The following is an 18,089-nucleotide window of genomic DNA, read 5'->3' on the forward strand; positions in this document are numbered from 1 at the left end:
TTATTTGTTTTTTCACACTCTTATGCTGGGTCAAAAGATCTATTGCCCTTGTTGGGCATTGATTCCTGTGAAGGATGAAAATGATTCAGCAAATCTCGTAGCAGAGGAATGGTTTGTCATACGAGGAGGGAGAACCATTTGTGTACAGCATTAGGGAGATAGGATTGGTCCCATGCAATTGCCCAGTTCAAATTTTGCCCATACCAAATTCTGTCTCATGGTGCATTCTAAAGACTAATGAAGTTCCAGCATCGTTCCTTCAAGAGACGGATGTGTGAGTTTTAATAGGGTTTTGCGCTTGCATAGCTTTTGGCCTGATGATAGCTGTAAACTGTGATGTGAAATGTTTTGTGGAGCCATTGTACTCGTTTGGTTATGGTACTTATTGCTACAAAATGTCCTCGTTGTTTTTGTTATTGATGGGTCCTTTGTGGCCTAAGATCCTGGGATTGGTGAACAGTGCCACATTCCTATTGGTTGAGAACACTGAGAGAAAAGGATTGTGGGATTCAAGTTACTTTCTGTTTTGAACAAAAAGTTATTGTGACTTATTGAATTTGATTAAAAATGAAGCTCTTTACAGTGTTGAAAAGTGCATTGAAAGGTGATGTGTTCAAACAATCAGAGAGGTTATAGAGACCCCACCTAGAGGTACTCCAGATCATTATGTAGCATCCGAAAAAGGTTTTCATGCACATGTATGGCTAGAAAGGTGGTGCAAGATTAGTGAGAAAGAAGGTGCATTAGTATTTCCCCTTATGGAACTTTTTACTTAACAATTCCATTCAATCTGAGGCGAGTGCTTTATGAGATGAAACGCCACTGAGGCCTTCACAATTTGAAGCACTTATTATTTGGGAACACATAGCTCATCAAAAAATGACAGCTAAATATGAGAACAGAATGCAGAAAGCAATAAAGACACTTGCTGAGGCAAGATGGGATGACAAGCATAAAGCTTGGTGAGCAAAATTTAATGGATGGAGTTAAAATGTATCCAGCTATTTACAGTGAAGACGGAAAAGGCACTAACCCAAGACTAAGAAAAAGACAGGAAAAGCTGAGCAGACAACAGATACTGTGGATAAAAAGACAGTGACATATGAGAGTGATTTAGATGAGTTTATAAATCAGATGTTGTTAAATTGTCCGCCTCCATACCATTCAGTTGAGGCAGGAGCAAGAAGTGAAGTTGCACAAAATATAACCTCAAGTGTGCCTACTGCTCCAGTTGCACAAACCCCAAATCAGATAGTGCCGGTCACATCTGCAAATTCAGTGACACAAATTCCTGAAGTGAATCACCCAGTTCAGAGATTTAACATAGTTCAACCTGTGCCAAATCTCGTTGTGAATCAGATTGTGCCAATGTTTAGTCCAAGTCAGTAAACACTAAGGGGGTGATTCTCACCCTGGCGGCCGGTGACCGCCAGGGTCACCGGCCACGGGAGCACCGCCGACAGACCGGCGGTGCTCCGAAGGGCATTCTGACCGCGGCGGTTCAGCCGCGGTCAGAAAGGGTAAACCGGCGGTCACCCGCCGGTTTACCGCTGCCCTTCTGAATCCTCCCCGCCGCCATGGGGATTCAGACACCCCCTACCGCCATCCTGTTCATGGCGGGAAACCCGCCATGAACAGGATGGCGGTAGGGGGTGCCGCGGGGCCCCTGGGGGCCCCTGCAGTGCCCATGCCAATGGCATGGGCACTGCAGGGGCCCCCGTAAGAGGGCCCCGCAAAGTATTTCAGTGTCTGCTATGCAGACACTGAAATACGCGACGGGTGCCACTGCACCCGTCGCACCTTCCCACTACGCCGGCTCAATTCTGAGCCGGCGTCCACGTGGGAAGGTTGATTTGCCCTGGGCTGGCGGGCGGCCTTTTGGCGGCCGCCCCCCATCAGCCCAGGGCAAATCTCAGAATCACCGCAGCGGTCTTTCGACCGCGGTGCGGTGTTCTGACGGGGTTACTTTGGCGGGCGGCCTCTGCCGCCCGCCAAAGTAAGAATCACCCCCTAAATGTTTCCCTGTGTCAAACAGGACTAAGTTTCAGTAATGTCTTAACAGGACAGAGTGTGGGAATGACAGCTCCTCAGAATCAGACAAGTCATATTGGTCCAGATGCATTAACAATTCCAGTGACTACAGGTCCCATTGTTCCCTTGTATGCTCCATGTAAGCAATGCACGGCATTAAATGTTCTGACAGTTCCTGATACACCAGTTATATCCGCTAGGATGTCACTAATTGGTATGCAGAGATCAGTATATTCTAACAACTAAGAAATGGAGAGAACTTGGTCTTATGTGCGACTGTTGACCCCTGCACGAATTGCAGATCTAACCCAATGACAAGTAGGGGTAAGGGTGAACTCCGCTCCGCTGGCAGAGTTAATAGAGTTTTTGGCACTCCACTCTCCGCTTGGAGCATGGAGTTCAGACAAAACTCCACTAGCCTCAGCATCGGAGCAGAGCTCACCAAGTTCACACTGTAGCCCAGTATGGGCCACACAGTGCAAGAGCAGACAGTCTGCGCTTGCGCTGTGTGGTCCATAACTGGGCTGCAGTGTGCACTCAGCTGAAAGATGATGTCGGCATTGGCCAGGCATAAACACCTAGCTGCTGCAAGTTGCTGCTGAGGGGCTGCACCGTCGACAGCACTGGATGCAGGCCTCCCTCCTTTCACTGTCCTCAGCAGCCCAGAAGCAGGAGGCAGAGGGAGACAGAGAGCCATGTCACTGGCAACGGGGATGCTGGAGGGACATTTGTTTCGCTTTCTCTTCTATGTGCACATGGGGGCCAGAACTGGGCATGGACAGGATCTGCACGAGGGTGGTCTGTGCTTGGATAAAAGGAAATTTGCAGTCAGCGCTCTACTTGAAAAGAACCAGTCTCCCTACCAGAGTCCCTTGGAAAGGAAGTGGTGTTATGGGGTACGGTGCAGAGGCCTGCAGGAAGAGTTGGAGACCGGGGGAGCATCAACTGCTGAGGGGGTGGCCCCCGCCAGATAGAGATGTGTGTGGCCTGAGAGAGTGACTTAGAGCTCAGTGACAAGCACGACTAGGCAAGGCTAGGCACTTTGTGAAAATACCAGGCTGCTGGTGGTGAGCTGGTTTGCTGCTGCTAGTGCTGGGCCCTAAAGAAATGGCGGTCTGAGGCTGTGTGTAAGTGCAGATGAAGCAATTGTAAGGCTGGTGCGAGAGAGGGAGTGTGCTTGGCCCTCTGAAGAAAGTTTGTGAAGGAGGGCAGTTGGTAAAGGGAAGTGTGCAGGTGTGGCTGAGAGCAGCAGGCTCAAGGCTGGTGGGCAGCACCAGCACAAGAGGCCTGAGAGCTTTTGCTGCCGTTTCGGCATACCCTGGCCTTAATGCGCCGGATCTCGGAAGCGATAAGCAAGGTCGAGCTTGGTTAGTACTACTAACCAGGACCAACTGTTTAGCACTTCCTAGATTAGGCACATTCATTGCCAGGGTGGTAGGGCAGGCGACACTCCGCCACATGCAAAACTCTGCGGAATTTCACAGAGCTTTTATCCAACTCCGCAGAATTCCGCACAGTAGACCTTCATGAGCGATGCCCACCACTAATGGCAAATCAGACACGATTTACCCCTGATGCGAGGTTTCCTCAGAGAGCCTCACCTCATTTTGTGCCCAGACCAGTGCAGACCTTGAATTGCAGCACTCCACAAGAAGGAGTACCCTTTAACATGCCAGAGAACATGGCTAGTTTTAATACCCGAGTCAGCACACTGTAGGTTCCTTAAGAGCAGAAGTATTGCAGAACAATCCTGTGAGCCAAAGAGATTTCACTGCCCAACAGTTGAATATTTGGTTGAATAATTTGTGTCCTGAAGGTGTGACAAGTATAGCATGCTGTAATGCGAGAACAGAAGAGACACCAGAGAGAGACCGATCAGTGAACCTGCCCAAACTGAAACTAGAATTAAATGAGATGATATTAGGAACTTTAGACACAGCCCACTTGTAAACGTAGCCAGAATACGAATCCCATTTCATGTGCACAGACATTACTTAATGTGCATGTCAGAAATGGCCCTTTCTGCAGAGTTATTCCCAAAATTTTGCCTTACTCCTCCAATTGTTCTGACCCTTTTTTTGTCGGCTTTAGGACTCTGGGCATTTTACCACTGCTAATCAGTGCTAAAGTGCATGTGCGCTCTCTCCTAGAACTTGATATAGTTGGCCTACATCTATTTGGCTTATTTAATTTACCTGTAAGTCCCTTGTTTAGTGGTGTACCATATACCCAGGGCCCACAAATGAAATGCTACTAGTGGGCCTGCAGCGCTGATTGCACCACCCACAGAAGTAGACTTTCAAACTTGTCTCAGGCCTGCCACTGCAGTGCCTGCATGCACAGTTTACTGCCATATTGACTTAGCAATTCAAACTCCTTTCGAAGGCCTGAACTCCCTTTTTACTACACCTAAGTCACCCCTAAGGTAGGCCCTGGATAGCCCTATGGGCATGGTGCTGTGTATGTAAAAGGTAGGACATATATTTTTATGTGTTACATGTCCAGGTAGCGACAAACAGCCTATTTTGTTTTTCACTGCTGTGAGTGCGCTCGTCTCATAGGTTTACATTGGGAATTCACTTATATATGTGTAAGTGGTGATTTCTGATCTGTGAGGAGTAGCGTGGGCATGTTTAGTATATTTGGAATGGTAGTGAGAAATCCTGCTTACTGGTGTGAGTGGAATTTACATTACTATTTTGAAACGCTACTTTTGGAAAGTGGACATTTTTCTGTGCTAATAACTTTGGTGCTTTGCAACCTGACTCCAATCTACGTCTGTGGCAGAATGACAGCTCCACTTCGTTCATACTCTCCAGACAGCCATCCATCAGGGAGGGTTAAGTGTGACAGAGTTACATCTGACTTCATCTACATACTGATGGTCTTCCTCAGCTGGGAGGGAGGGAGGGCCATTCACACTTTACACCTGAATAGGCTGTGTCCTGCTCTCACACAAAGGGCTTGTTTACCCCCTACTGATGTCTGGAGCCAGATGTAATGTTATGTGAGTTTTGACCACTGGTTTCATGTTGCACTTAGCCTAGCAGCACACCGTCACATTAGTGACCACCAGCTTCATTATGCCTATTGACTTTATTTTAGCATTAGCCACTGCCACGTTCAAAGCTGCAAGTAGTTTGCCACATTGTACAATGTGCACATGTTTTTATTTTTTGTGTTCTTTTCCACCAAGCGCTTAGACTGATAAGATAGTACTCAGACGTCAGGGAATGGTCCTGTTTTGATTTGGCACCTTGGGATTGTGGCCAAGTACCGACGTGTTATTTTCAAAGCTGGCCTAAAGCAATCAGCATTTTGTGAATAAATACACTTCTGCAGAGAGAGGGAGGTTCTAAAATGTTCCTCTCTTATTTGTTCAAAGTATAAGAGGTCGAGATCAGATGGACCGGGGACAGAGAGTGTTTGTAGCTCTCAGGCATATCCAGGACGTTGGAGTGTGTCATCCTTCCCGTGAGGATAATTGATCTCTCTCTCTCCTCGATTGATTCCGGGTTCTGGCGATTTGATGCTTAATAGGAGGGAGATGACGCAGTTTTGCCCTTGCCTCATGGTGATGCATATTTTTTAATTCATTATTTGCTTTGCATTATAATATAAATACATATATTTGCTGTGTATACTGCAGTGGAGAATCATTTGTCCATGTTTTCATTGAATTGCTGTGACCATTTTTAAACGTGTGCTTTCAGCATGCTAATCTCCTTTTAGGAACCTTGTGTAATAAAATAATAAATGTCTTCTTTGGACTAAGAGGCGCATTCCAAAAATGTTTTTCAGTGCATGAGTGTTTCAGCTCGGTCATTAGTGAGGCAAAACACCAGAGTAGGGGAGAAGGGACATTCCTGGGACTGTTCAGATCTGGCTGGCACCTTCTCCCACATTCTAGAAGCTGGGAACTGGAGTATAAGAATAAGGGCTCTTGCCCCATGATTTTTAGAGCACTTTTTGGAACTGGGACTGGACCTCGGCCAGAAGGACTGCTAGACTGCACAAGGGACTCGTCTTGACTGCTCTCCTTCTGTGGTTGCCCTGCTACCTGCTGCTGCTGGGTGGAATAATGGACTCACTGATAGGCTTTTCTACATGTTGCTCTGCTGCCAGCTGCTCACTGACTTGGACTTGATTGGCATTGCTGGACTGTCAGGAGGAATCGCCCTAACTGCCTGTAGGGTGCTGGCCTCTCCGACTACAATTGCCTGCCTTTGTGTTCCCCCCCTGAAGTGTCTCTGGGGTGCCCAGAGCATGGCGAGAGCTGTGTCCTGCTCCTGGGTTTGTTTAAAACTAGCGCTTGGGGAGCACATCATGTTTCACTTCTTCTTAAGTGCGTGGTGAGCGCCTTATGGAACACTTCAACTGCAGGCTCGATCTGTGCTCTCTGCCCAGCATGTGAGGAGCAGGAATTACTCAGCTGCTCAGTGCCTCTAAAGTGGTCCTGGTTTGCCCACCTCAGGGAGTGAAAGCGAGCTTTCTTGTTGTATTTTCCACATGCATGTTAAGAGCTTCTGGATAGCTTGCCCGTGTAGTTCTGAAGCTGTGGATCGGATCGGGCAGCCCGCCCTGCTCGATCCCCTACAGGAATCTTTGCAAAATATAAAGTGTGACCCCAGCTAGGGTATCCTTGACAGATGGCCCACCACGGTGACGCAGATGGGGCTTCCAAGCCATGATGGAGGTTCTAGCCTTCCAGCCCTTGGCCGCCAGGAGGAAGACAGCGGGAGACCCTCCGAAGAAGCATCCGGGAGCCCAGGACGCCTCATCCCAGAGGGGCCGACTTCGGGGCCAATGATAATTGCTACCTGTGCACTCGCGGGCAGCTCCTGGTTTGTGTTGATCTGCTGCACGGGAAAACTCAGCGGCATCCCCCCACAGGGATTCACGGTGTGTGTACTCTTGTGCCATGGGCATTATGAGGGCATTACAGGCAAGCTCCAAAGGGGATATTACTATTCAATCTCAGCAGCCGCATGTTTGCAGCTATGACATCAGAGCACCTCAGAGACTGGAGCACACCCCCTGTGATGGCTGAATTTTTTATATCATATTCCCTATTTTTAGCACACTGGAATTTCAGTGCTCTACATTGGGCCTGACAACTCTGTGGTGACATCTAGGAGAGTTTGTGGGTGTTTCGTTCTTTACAGACTGCATGGTCATCCTTGATAATTCCTGTGCTTAACTCATGCTGTCCATGCCTTGATCATAACAGATGATTAGTCCTGTAATGTAGTACTGTGTTTCATGCCCCGATATGATAATGTTTATGGTGTTTGGTGCTTGCATTTTCAGGATAGCCACTGACATTACAGTGGTGATGACTAATGTTACTCTGGCTTACAATCTGTACATTTCATGCCCTAATACCAGGATGGATGGTGTTTTTATATTTGCCAAGACAAGATAATGGGTGTGGACTCAGGTTTGGTCGGGTATATGCAGTTCTCATGAACTATGTCATGTTAGTCTATGATTTATGTACAGTACCTGAGATTTATGATGTATTTGGTCCATGACCCATATTTACAATATGACTTATATTTTTATATAAGCACGCGTGGAGTCTCTTTTGTGGTGCATTTACTGTGTCAAAGTTGTGAGTGTGTTGTGCAAACGCTTTACACATGACCTCTGAGGATAAGCCTGACTCCTCTGTGCCAGTCTACCGGGGGTGAGTGCAGGTTATGTGTGGTGCGTAACTTACTTGCCCTGACTGGAGTGGTGGTTTCTGTATGGCTGAGGTACATACCGTAGCCAACCAGAAACCCAATTTCTAACAGTGCAGGACACGCTTATGAAAAATTTGCTGAAGTAGCTAAGAAATATGATGGGGAATTGGAGAAATCAAAACCCTTGTGAAACGTTACAGATTGGAGTTCAGCACAAAAGAGATATCTAACATGAGATCCCTTGGAATGAAATTGCACATTAAGGAATTCATTATATATATTCAGAAATGGGTGCTATAGATAAGTGGGAAGGTAGATGAGTGAAAAAAGAGATCAGAAGAAAGCAAAGCTAAATGAGCTACCAGCAGGAGCAAATCAAGCCAACAACAATGTAAAGAAGTTACCCAAGAGAGAAATACCAGCTGGAGGTTACATTCATGTGTGCTGTAGTAGGAGTGATATTCTGTCATTTACAAGTTTATACCCGAGGCTGAGAGAGAAAGCAGGGGAATGGTAGAAGTGACAGAAAGGTTTGTGAAGCTTTCAAAATGCCTGTGGAAAGATTTGAATACGTTGTATGGTGTTGTGGTTCCGAGTGATTTTTGGACTGAACGTAAAGTTAGTGTTGACTGGCCAGACCATGAGCCCCGAATAGACCCAGTGATGGGTGCACCATTGGAAGACGTGATGAAAAAGTATTACAAGATGATTTCTGAAAAACAAGATAGCCCCGAAAGACACTGATTGGCAGAGTATTGACAAGATGACACAGGAATCTAAGGAGTCAATTCATGGCTATTATGAGAGATTGCTGAAGGCTTTTAAGCATTTCGGTTGTACAGAGATAACAGAAGATAAAAATATGGGTCATTTTGTGTTCAAATTTGTGTAGGGATCAAAACCAGACATAATTGAGATGATTCAGCAGCATCTCATCTGTTGGCAGAACAAACCAATTGATGAGATCCTACGGTATGCAAAATACTGCAGCGATTAATTGGAACTGAAGCAGAAAAAGTTTAAAGAAAAGGTTATGGTCATGCAATTGAAAGCTGCACAGAAAGTTAGTCAAATGCATCTGCTGATTTTGAATATTGGTTGTATGCAAGAAGTGCAACAGCTGGGAACAAATATTATCCAGCCTAGATGTAGAGGACTTGGTGTTCAGGTAGATCAAAGTGGAGGTGCTGATGTCCAGGCTTTGAAGAGAACTAATCTGTGACATTCATGTGGAAATTTGGGCCTTTGGCGAAGGGAGTGTCCCCTTAATAATGTGAATAACCAGGTATAGAATAATAAAGTTGCTCAAGTAAAAGGCAATACTCAGGTTTAGATTTAGAGACTTCGAAGACCCCAAATGCAAAATGTAAATGTGTCCCTAGGACAGCAAATGCAGATACCACAAGCCCCTAACTGAACAGTAAATGATTGTTCCCTAACAGAATCTAAATCAAATTTCAAATGCAAATGTGAATCAGATAGCATTACAGTTTACCTTAATGCACTTGAGTAATGAGGAATTTTCAGTCATTCTTCAAGCAGATAGTTCAGATGACAAGGATTGCATGCTAGGTGTAGGCTTTGAAGTAGATCAGCGTGGCCCATATGTAAATGTTGATGTAATGGGTCATCATCTGTCATTTCTGATTGGCACTGGGGTTATACACTCCCCTGTTAGAACAGCAGAAATACCAAATTTGCCCCTTTCAGGAAAAATAATTCAAGTTGTAGGAGTTGCAAATAAACAGTTGATCAATCCGTAACAGAATCTATCCCGGTAAGACTAGGTTAATTCGAAGATGAGCACCAATTTGTGTTCTATGATTCAAGTTCTGTAAGTTTACTTGGACGTGACCTACTGTGTAATCTAAATTGTTCCGTTAGCTGCACACCCTGAAGAATCGCAATCCAGACAAATGAGGAAGATGTGCCCTGTAGAATTGTAAAGCAGTATCTGTGTGTCACTTTATACCTAATGCTGACATGTAATGATTTGGCTGAAGATTTAAAAGAGACAGTGACACCTGAGGTTTGGGATTTTTCAGGAAAAGAAACAGGGATCATCAAAGGAGTTGAGCATATAACAATACTAGTGAAGCCAAATGCAGCATATCAAAAAATTCCCTCATATAGCATGACACCTGAGACAATTGCCGGAATAACTCTCCTGATAAATTGTCAGATCGAACAAGGTATTCAGAAGGAGATAATGGGAAGTCCATGTAACTCTCCCATTCTAGGACTGCCGAAGTCCAATGGAAAGTACTGCATAGTCCAGGGTCAGAGAAAAATCAATGAGATTGTCGTTCCATGTTGTCCCGTGGTACCAAATCCTGCAGTGATTTTATTCCACATTCCATGTGAAGCAGAATGGTTCACCATGCTTGATTTCTGTCAGGCATTTTTCTCCTTACCGTTCCATGAGGAAAACAAATTCCTCTTTGCTTTCAGATTTGGCTGTCCGGTTTTGGCATGATGTCAAGTTCCACAAGCGTATACCAAAAATCCTTCGATTTTTTATCATATCTTTAAAAAGACTCTGGAATCACTTAAAATGCCCTATTATTCATTCCTAGTTCAGTATACTGATGACCTACTTGTGGCATCAACATACAAGAAGCATGCAGGAGAGACGCAATTGTTCCCTTGAATCATTTGTCATGTTTGTTGATGCATCCTGTTTAGGAGATAAAGATAGTACCGTTAGGGCTGGTTATGCAGTTTGCCCACTCTTAGGTGTGATTAAAGCTTCAACTTGTTACTCTTACCAGAGCATGCTGTGTTTCTGAACAGCTGAAAGTGACAATCTTCACTCACAGTCGTATGGTTTTGGCGTTGTTCATGATTTTGGACAGTTGTGGTCCCAGAAAGGGTTCGTGATGGACCTTTATGTTAAATGGGCAAGACCCTGCCATACCAAGAGTTTATTTCATTTGTGGAAAAAATGCCTTTTACAAGCTGCAGAAAGGCTGGTATGGTACATGTTACCTGGGAGTAGTGTTTCCTTAGATATTTCATGTGGACCATTCTAATGATCTGGTCTGGGATGAGAGATCAGATTCCAAAGTCACGAGAGGTGCTAGTGCTTCAGAGATTGTAAGAGGTATTTTTGGTGCCATAATTCCATCAATAGGAGTTATCTTGAATGATCTCAAGGAAAGGAAGTTGTCTAATAGAGTAGATAAATTATCCACAGACACTGCAGGTGCCATATTGTTAATGGATACAGAGATGGTTTCTGTAAGAATAATGGTTTTACAAAATCACCTTGCATTAGACATTCTTCATGCAAAGGAGGGCGGAGTTTGCAAAATATTATAAGCCCAAAACTGTTGTACTTATTTTCCCAATAATAACAAAGAGATAAGCAAACATGACAGACTTGAGACAGGACCTGAAAGAGCTGACAGCGACAGGTGAATGGTAAGCAATAGGCAATGTTTTTTTCAGCGATTGGAAGGTGGTTTAGAAATCTAGGAAGAGTAATTAATGGAACCATTTTGAGAGCCCTATTGATAATGGCTTTGTGTGCCTTAGTTGCAGTTGGTCTTTATAAATTGTTCAAGAAGCTAAAAGAGGAAAGAGCCAAGAATGAAAGGAGAAAAGAAGAGACCGAGATTGAGCCTGGACTGAGCATATACTACAGTAACATCAAGCAGTTAGAGGAGTTCAGAAGACCTTGCCTGAATAAACCTCTGAAATTTTGAGCTGTCACATTGGAAATTAGAGTTGTGGTATTTTGTGATGGCTTGATATGCCAGCAGAGGGAGGACTGATGTACCAGAAATGTTAGTACTGTCCCTTATGTCACAGAGATCATTTATAAGTGACAGTCTATGCATTATGTTAGTCAAAGTACTAATAGTCTGAATGTAGAGTGATGCACTAAGAAGCTAGGTTAGGGTGCACTTGTCTTAGGTTACTCACTGTAACATAGATTGTATCAAGATTAAATTACATGTTTGAAGAATTAATCTGTCATTGTTATATTTTAGAGTCTAAACTAATAGTCGGTATTGAAACAATATTTAATTTTTAATGCAAAGTGTTTTAAATATGTATGCAAAAATAGAGAAATGAAGTTCTGCACCACACTGACTGAAATGTATTAACAGATTTGTTTTGTTTTAAAGTTACTGTAACATGAATGCTAATGAAGATTTATTAATGCTAAGTTTAAAGTTTGCGTATTAAAATGTGTTTTATTTGAATTTATTAATGTGCTATTAATTCATTCTCATTAGCCTAAGTGAGTCCTGCTAGGCCCTGTATTTGTGACTGCGCAGAAAATGTAAAGACTATCTTGTTAGCGTGTACTTTTCTACCAGACTTCATTTCCATGAAAAGGCTAGCTTGGTAGTAGATGACTATTGTTCTACACATAGACTGTGAGAAAATGTCCTTGGATATGGAACATCCTTGACTGTGGACTGACAGTATTAACATTTGTTTCAGTCTTGCATGGAAGTATACAGATGGACACCATTCTCACGACAAACCTGGGAAACCATGCAGATGTTTCAAGTTGGAGTCGCATGACCAATTTCTATTGGATATTGCCCCTTCAACGTCAGGTGAACTGAGGAACCGACATATTGTTTTGCTCTATGGACTTTATTATACTGATGACCAGCTGGACCTTAGACAGATCCAGGAGAAGAATCCCTTTGCCCCATCCCGTACTGCATGCTGAGCCCCTTGGACTCTGAGAGGCACTGTCCTCTCTGCCCTTGCCCCTTTGACATGCCTTACTCAGACTTACTCCCTAACATTCAAAGTCTCTTGGCCAAGCTTCTGATATGCTGATGCTTTCCCTTTTTATTTACTTTTTGCCCACCTTAGTTAGTGACCTGTTGCCCGAGATGACCTTTTTCCAAATTCTTTATGCCCTTTTTGTTTTTGCATGCATATGTTCCGCCCCGCACATGTTATTCCCTAATTGGCTAATCTGTAGGGTTTCCCTTGTCCAAACTAAACTGAACTTTGATGATTTGAATTGCCTTAATGCTTAATTAAACTGAGTAATGCTTGTTTTCAATCCATCAGATTATTTTACTGATGTTCTGTATTGTTTTTGTTGAATACCTAGTTCTCTTAATAGTAGTTCACCTGTACTTATTTCATCGCCTTGGTCAACCCTTGGTGATACAGTCTCTTTATAACTTTGTTTTGAGAATTGTCTACCGGACTTTAAGCTTAAGTTTGTAATAAAACTCCTTAATGTTATTCCTGTTTGTAATAAAACTCCTTAATTTTATTCCTGACTGGAATTTTCCTTGTATGGCCACATTGGTCATACTGTGTAATTTAATTGATTGGTATTGACATTCTGTTGTTTGGTTTTCCACACCCTTATGCTGGGTCTAAAGATCTGCTGACCTCGTTGGCACGGAGTCCTGCAAAGAATGAAAATGCTCCGGAATAGGCTATCCCACTCTTACAGGCTCATGCCTCTGACAACATCTGTATGAGGCAATCAGGTCATAAAGAACTAGTAACAGTATGAAATGCATCCACAAGTCACAAATTAACCCACACAGCAAGAAAATGTCTCCTTTGACCATGGAAATTATCTTTTAATATCAGAAATGCATGTTCCCAAATCTGAACCACTTTGTACTGTTTAAGAAATATTGTGCCAATTCCCTTGTGGGTGAGCTGATGTCCCCTCTAAATTTTGCCTAGCAGTCACCAGCTCTCTGTGCATGCACCCAGATGGCTGCCGTTGAATGTGCCATTCATATCCATGTAAGAGCAGTGCGACTGTACAGAGAAGTAACAAAGTTGATCTGAAATCAGCTTAGTTGCTACTTTCCCACGTCTTTCGTTTATTGTCATTATTTTACCTATTCCCTCCTTATCATCCACTCTTCTATTGAAAACAGCAACAGCACATGGTTAGCGGCGGCGTCATAAGTAGGTTTAAAATATGCAGTGTTTGCTGTGCCACTGAATCATCTTCCCGTTACAGGAACTTCAATTCAATCTGAATCTAAAAAGAAAGACTGCCAAAAGCCCTGTTATGCCCCGGAGTGGTGTTCCTTTCTTCGGGGTCAATTGTCTATAAGGGGAGTTGAGCCAACTCCCCTTGCTCATCACCGACCACCCCAGTAGAACCAGCGCCGTGATGCTCCTAGCAGCTCTAGAGAGTAAACCCACCCAGCCAGAGTAAATATAACATTTCTGAAAATGTCTTCCTCCTCTAATTCCGAAAACTAGCGAAATACTCACTTTCCATCTCCACCAGGTCTCCCCCGCAAAAAAATAAAAATACCCCCACGGCACTGCCCATCCCATCCCCAGGCACCTGAACAGCTCCCCACATCACTGTGGATTAGGGGTGTCCATCATGTGGCTGGATCAACATCAGCTAGTCATCGATAATGTAAATGACTTACATGTGGATAAAGTGCGTGCACATTTTTTACATGGATAGTCGGAAACTTTGCAATGTATCCGGCCCTCCTGGACCTCACCCGGACAGCACTGCTACAGCTACAGATGCATGTAACAATTTCTTCGTGCCTATCGTTTAACCCTGACTTAAGTTGTATCGCCACCTGGCGGTAACATCGCTGCATAAAACTCACCTGCATGAATAAATAGAAGAGACGGCGTTCTCCCGTTAACCGTGTGTATCCTGTTTGTGTTTGGCTCTGCAGCACTCTGTTGGTTTTACTGCGAGCACAGGGTGTCCTAACCGGGCTCCGAGGCGTGCAGCGACTGCCCGTGTCAGAAACAGCCTGCTAATAATTAACTCATGCTATTGGTGTTTCTGTAAAGCAGCCCAGAGTTAATAGCTCTGTTTTGCAAAAGGAGTTAGTTACATCGTGGTTCATCTACACCGTACCCAGATGGATGGCGTACATTAGCGTAATTAAAAATAACCAATGCTCCCCCGTAACCCCAAAATGTGTTGAGGGGCCCCAAAAGCCCCACCTCCCCAGGTCTGCCTGCTCAGCGGTCTCCACTGAGCAGTGAGTTGCACAATGTAAAGACCGACACAGGACTCGGGCCAAAGAGGAACGTGGCTATCAATGGCTCAGCAGGTGCAGTGGCACCGGGGCGCATTGCTGTGAGGGGCACTCTAAACCCCAATTATTGATCTTTTTACTAAGGAACAAGGTGGTTTGGGGACGCATTTTCCTTGCTTGCAGTAGGTCCCAGAGCACCCCGTCTACACCACTGAGGCTCAACAGAGGTCCGCTGGATGGTAAGAACCGCATGCGTCCACGTTACACCCTTGGGTTAGGGTGGTCACCTCACAGCATGTCATCACAACACCGTTTCCCTTTGGTAGTCACATGAGAGCCCTGAAATGACCACAGTGGCCTGGAGCGAGACAGTCAACCTAGGTCTGGTGACCGCAACAGCATCTGAAGGATGCCACTCTTTAGCAGGGAAACCCCAGGCAGCCACAGACACTGCTGTTCAGCAAGTCCTTTGAATTTATCATACTGACTACTGACCTTTCAAATCTAAATATAGCTTTAGCTTCTGCTGGCTTCAGAAGCTGCAAGCTGGCTGTTTGTGCCTGAGAGCACAAACGCTTATTACTGGTGTGTGTGTGTTTTTTCAAAGGTTGTTTAAAAACATATAGGGCCTGATTACAACTTTGGAGGACGGTGTTAAACCGTCCCAAAAGTGGTGGATATACCACCTACCGTATTACGAGTTCCATAGGATATAATGGACTCGTAATACGGTAGGTGGTATATCCTCCACTTTTGGGACGGTTTAACACCGTCCTCCAAAGTTGTAATCAGGCCCATAATGGCTTGTCTTCAGTCCAAGATCTGGGTCGAAGTTCAAGCGATGCTATTGTCTGCAATGACCAGAGGGAGAATACATGCGATGTCACTTCCGCTATCCTCATCATCTGGCCAGGGGCGTAGCTTCAGGGGGGTTGTTTGGGGTGTTACACCCCCCTAACAAATGTATTTTGTGATAAGTAGTTGAGAACAGGTACTTTCCCTAGGGTTTGGTGAGGTGTCTGTCGGGTTTCACCACGGATTTTACATACACACAGACAAAAACACATACACACTCTGTTTTGAAGTCATGCACCCCACTTGTCGTATAATGACTTTAGTGCATGTTAGGTTGCCAAATGACTTCCTATCACCAGGGCTGTGAAGAGGTCAGTGTATTCTTCGAGTTGTAGTCTTGGTTCTATGCAATTTCCTGAAACAAACAGATGATATGCAAAAGGAATCCCCAGGACTTTAAAAGTGATGGCCCCGTGTAGTACCACACTCAAGTGCCCTCCTACCTGTGGTAGTCATCTGTAACGAGGGCGGCCCAAGCCTTGTCTTAACGCGAGTTGAAGGCCAGGTGATCACCTATAGGAAGAAAAAAATATGCGGTTAACAAGCCTGTTTTTTGTCTGAAATCAAAAACAAGCGTTGCCATGCTTTAAATGCAGTACAATGTGAAGGACGCACGTTTCACACACTATGGTTCGGGTTTTTGTCTCAATGCACAGACCTTTCAAGTTTCCCTTGATCCAAGCATGAGTCAGTCCCCCAGTCTAGATATTGTTTTCTTTGCATTCTGGGACTTGTGGTTCTGGGTTCCCCTTATAAAAACTGAAAATACAAGTATGCACTTGAAAAGAGAAAACCTGGTCTGGAGCAGCACACACCTGCCAGGAGAACTCGAAATCTCTGAACACAAAGTTCTAATTGTATTTATATAGTGCTTACTACCCTGGACGAGGTGTTGAAGCGGTTTGTGGCGGGTAGAACGCTATCCCGGAACTCAGGATTAGAGTTTAATAGTAGATTAGTAATACGTGGTTTCCCTTTCTTTTTCCTTGTGCATTGGTGGTAAGACTGTGCTCTTGATTTCTTGTGTGTTTAGTGGAGTTTAGAGTAGGGACTAAATGTTCCTTTAACTCTCGGCTCCCGAACAGCAAATGCCAAAAGATGAAACTGCTGCTGAGAGAAGACTGTTTACCATTTTGACGAATAAGTCATATTGAAACTAACCATCAGCAATACATTTGTTACAGTGTTTACCGGGAGAAACGTGCACCTTTGCGGCGCTTACACTGCCAGGTGATGTGGTTGCCCAAAAAGTGTTACTTGTTTTGAATCGACCTCATAAGACATAAAATGCTGAGTTACCCGACATAGTTCAAATCAAGTGATGGTAGGATTTACACAAAACTTTGAAATGCATGCATTAACCTACTGCTGTCTTACTGACTGTGTTCCTGACTGATAAATTGCGAGAAATAACATATGTATATGTAACAATGTTAGTAAATCCGGTTTCCCCTTTACCTACCTGTGATTATAGGTACCGGTTCAATTTGGGAAGCTCATATTAGGTGTCAGAATGCGTAAAAACAATGGCTTGTTCTTGTATGGTGATAAATACCCTGGCATTCTCATCGTATTGTATTTACTGTCCACCCAGACAGTCCCTACTCCCTGGATGGATCACTCCAGATCATTAAGGGCACTGCTGACTGTCCTAAACCTTTCACCTACAAACTACTGATTCAGGTGTGTTAGTGTAATCAATTCAATGGAAGCAAAATAACTCGAAATGCATTAGGCCATCACTCGAAAATCCAGGACTGGAGGCAGTGTCTGTAATGACCTGGATGGGGATGAACCCATTAGACAGCATATTAATTACCAATGTCTTGCTGGATGTTATTTAAATTTTGAATACAAAATTCACACGAGTTTGAGAAGTGATCCCATTAGATTGTGTAGTGACACCCCTCGTGGCTCCACTGGGTAGTGAAAGGGCCACAAGGAGCCTTGTACCTTCTGTCTGGTCACTTCTACTCAGCAGTACTTCATTTGTGCAAGTGGCGGATGCCGACACTCATTTATGTGGATCAGGACTCATTTCATCACCATCAAATTAATCCAGAGCAAGAGGGAGAAAGGCAGAAAAGAAGGAAGAGAAAGTTAGAAAACAGACATAAAACAAGGGCAAGAGTGAGATAAAGATGCAATAAGTGTTGGGTACTGGAGGAAAGAAGTATCAAGACCAGGCAGGATGTTATTCGACAAAGTTGACACTCAGCAATACCTGCGTATGAATGACCTCTGAATATGTCAAAAAGTAGCCTAACGTAAGTATTGAATAGCAGGCGTGAGGGTTGCAATCAGGTTGTTACCTCGGAAAGCTACAGCTTGTGACACTACTTTTAGCCACTACTGTATTGCAATCTTTCTCAGAATTGGTGATGGAATGTTATGCGGTAGACAACTCACAATTGTCAACTAATACTCAATATTCTAAAAAGGTCTTTCTGTAGATCTGCAATGTGGTATTGAGAAGAACAAGTAAAGCATTACTAGAAGAAAATCATGCCTGCTTCTGAAAAAGCAGGCAAGTCCAAAAAAC

General features: G+C 44.2%; 1 protein-coding gene and 1 long non-coding RNA gene across 3 annotated transcripts in view; one reads left to right on the forward strand and one right to left on the reverse strand.

The window, feature by feature from the left end:
- PRLR (prolactin receptor) overlaps positions 1-18,089 on the reverse strand; it is a 450,951-nt gene that overhangs the window by 92,548 nt on the left and 340,314 nt on the right. For both annotated transcript variants that reach the window (XM_069220785.1, XM_069220793.1), the window contains one exon: positions 15,991-16,060. The gene's annotated coding sequence lies outside the window, so the exon portion shown is untranslated. The remainder of the gene's footprint in view (positions 1-15,990; positions 16,061-18,089) is intronic.
- Positions 1-18,089, forward strand: part of LOC138282856 (uncharacterized) — a 103,897-nt gene that overhangs the window by 23,571 nt on the left and 62,237 nt on the right. The gene's annotated exons all lie outside the window — the stretch shown is intronic.

This window comes from Pleurodeles waltl, chromosome 1_1, assembly GCF_031143425.1.
Source record: "Pleurodeles waltl isolate 20211129_DDA chromosome 1_1, aPleWal1.hap1.20221129, whole genome shotgun sequence".
NCBI classification, from domain to species: Eukaryota; Metazoa; Chordata; class Amphibia; order Caudata; family Salamandridae; genus Pleurodeles; species Pleurodeles waltl.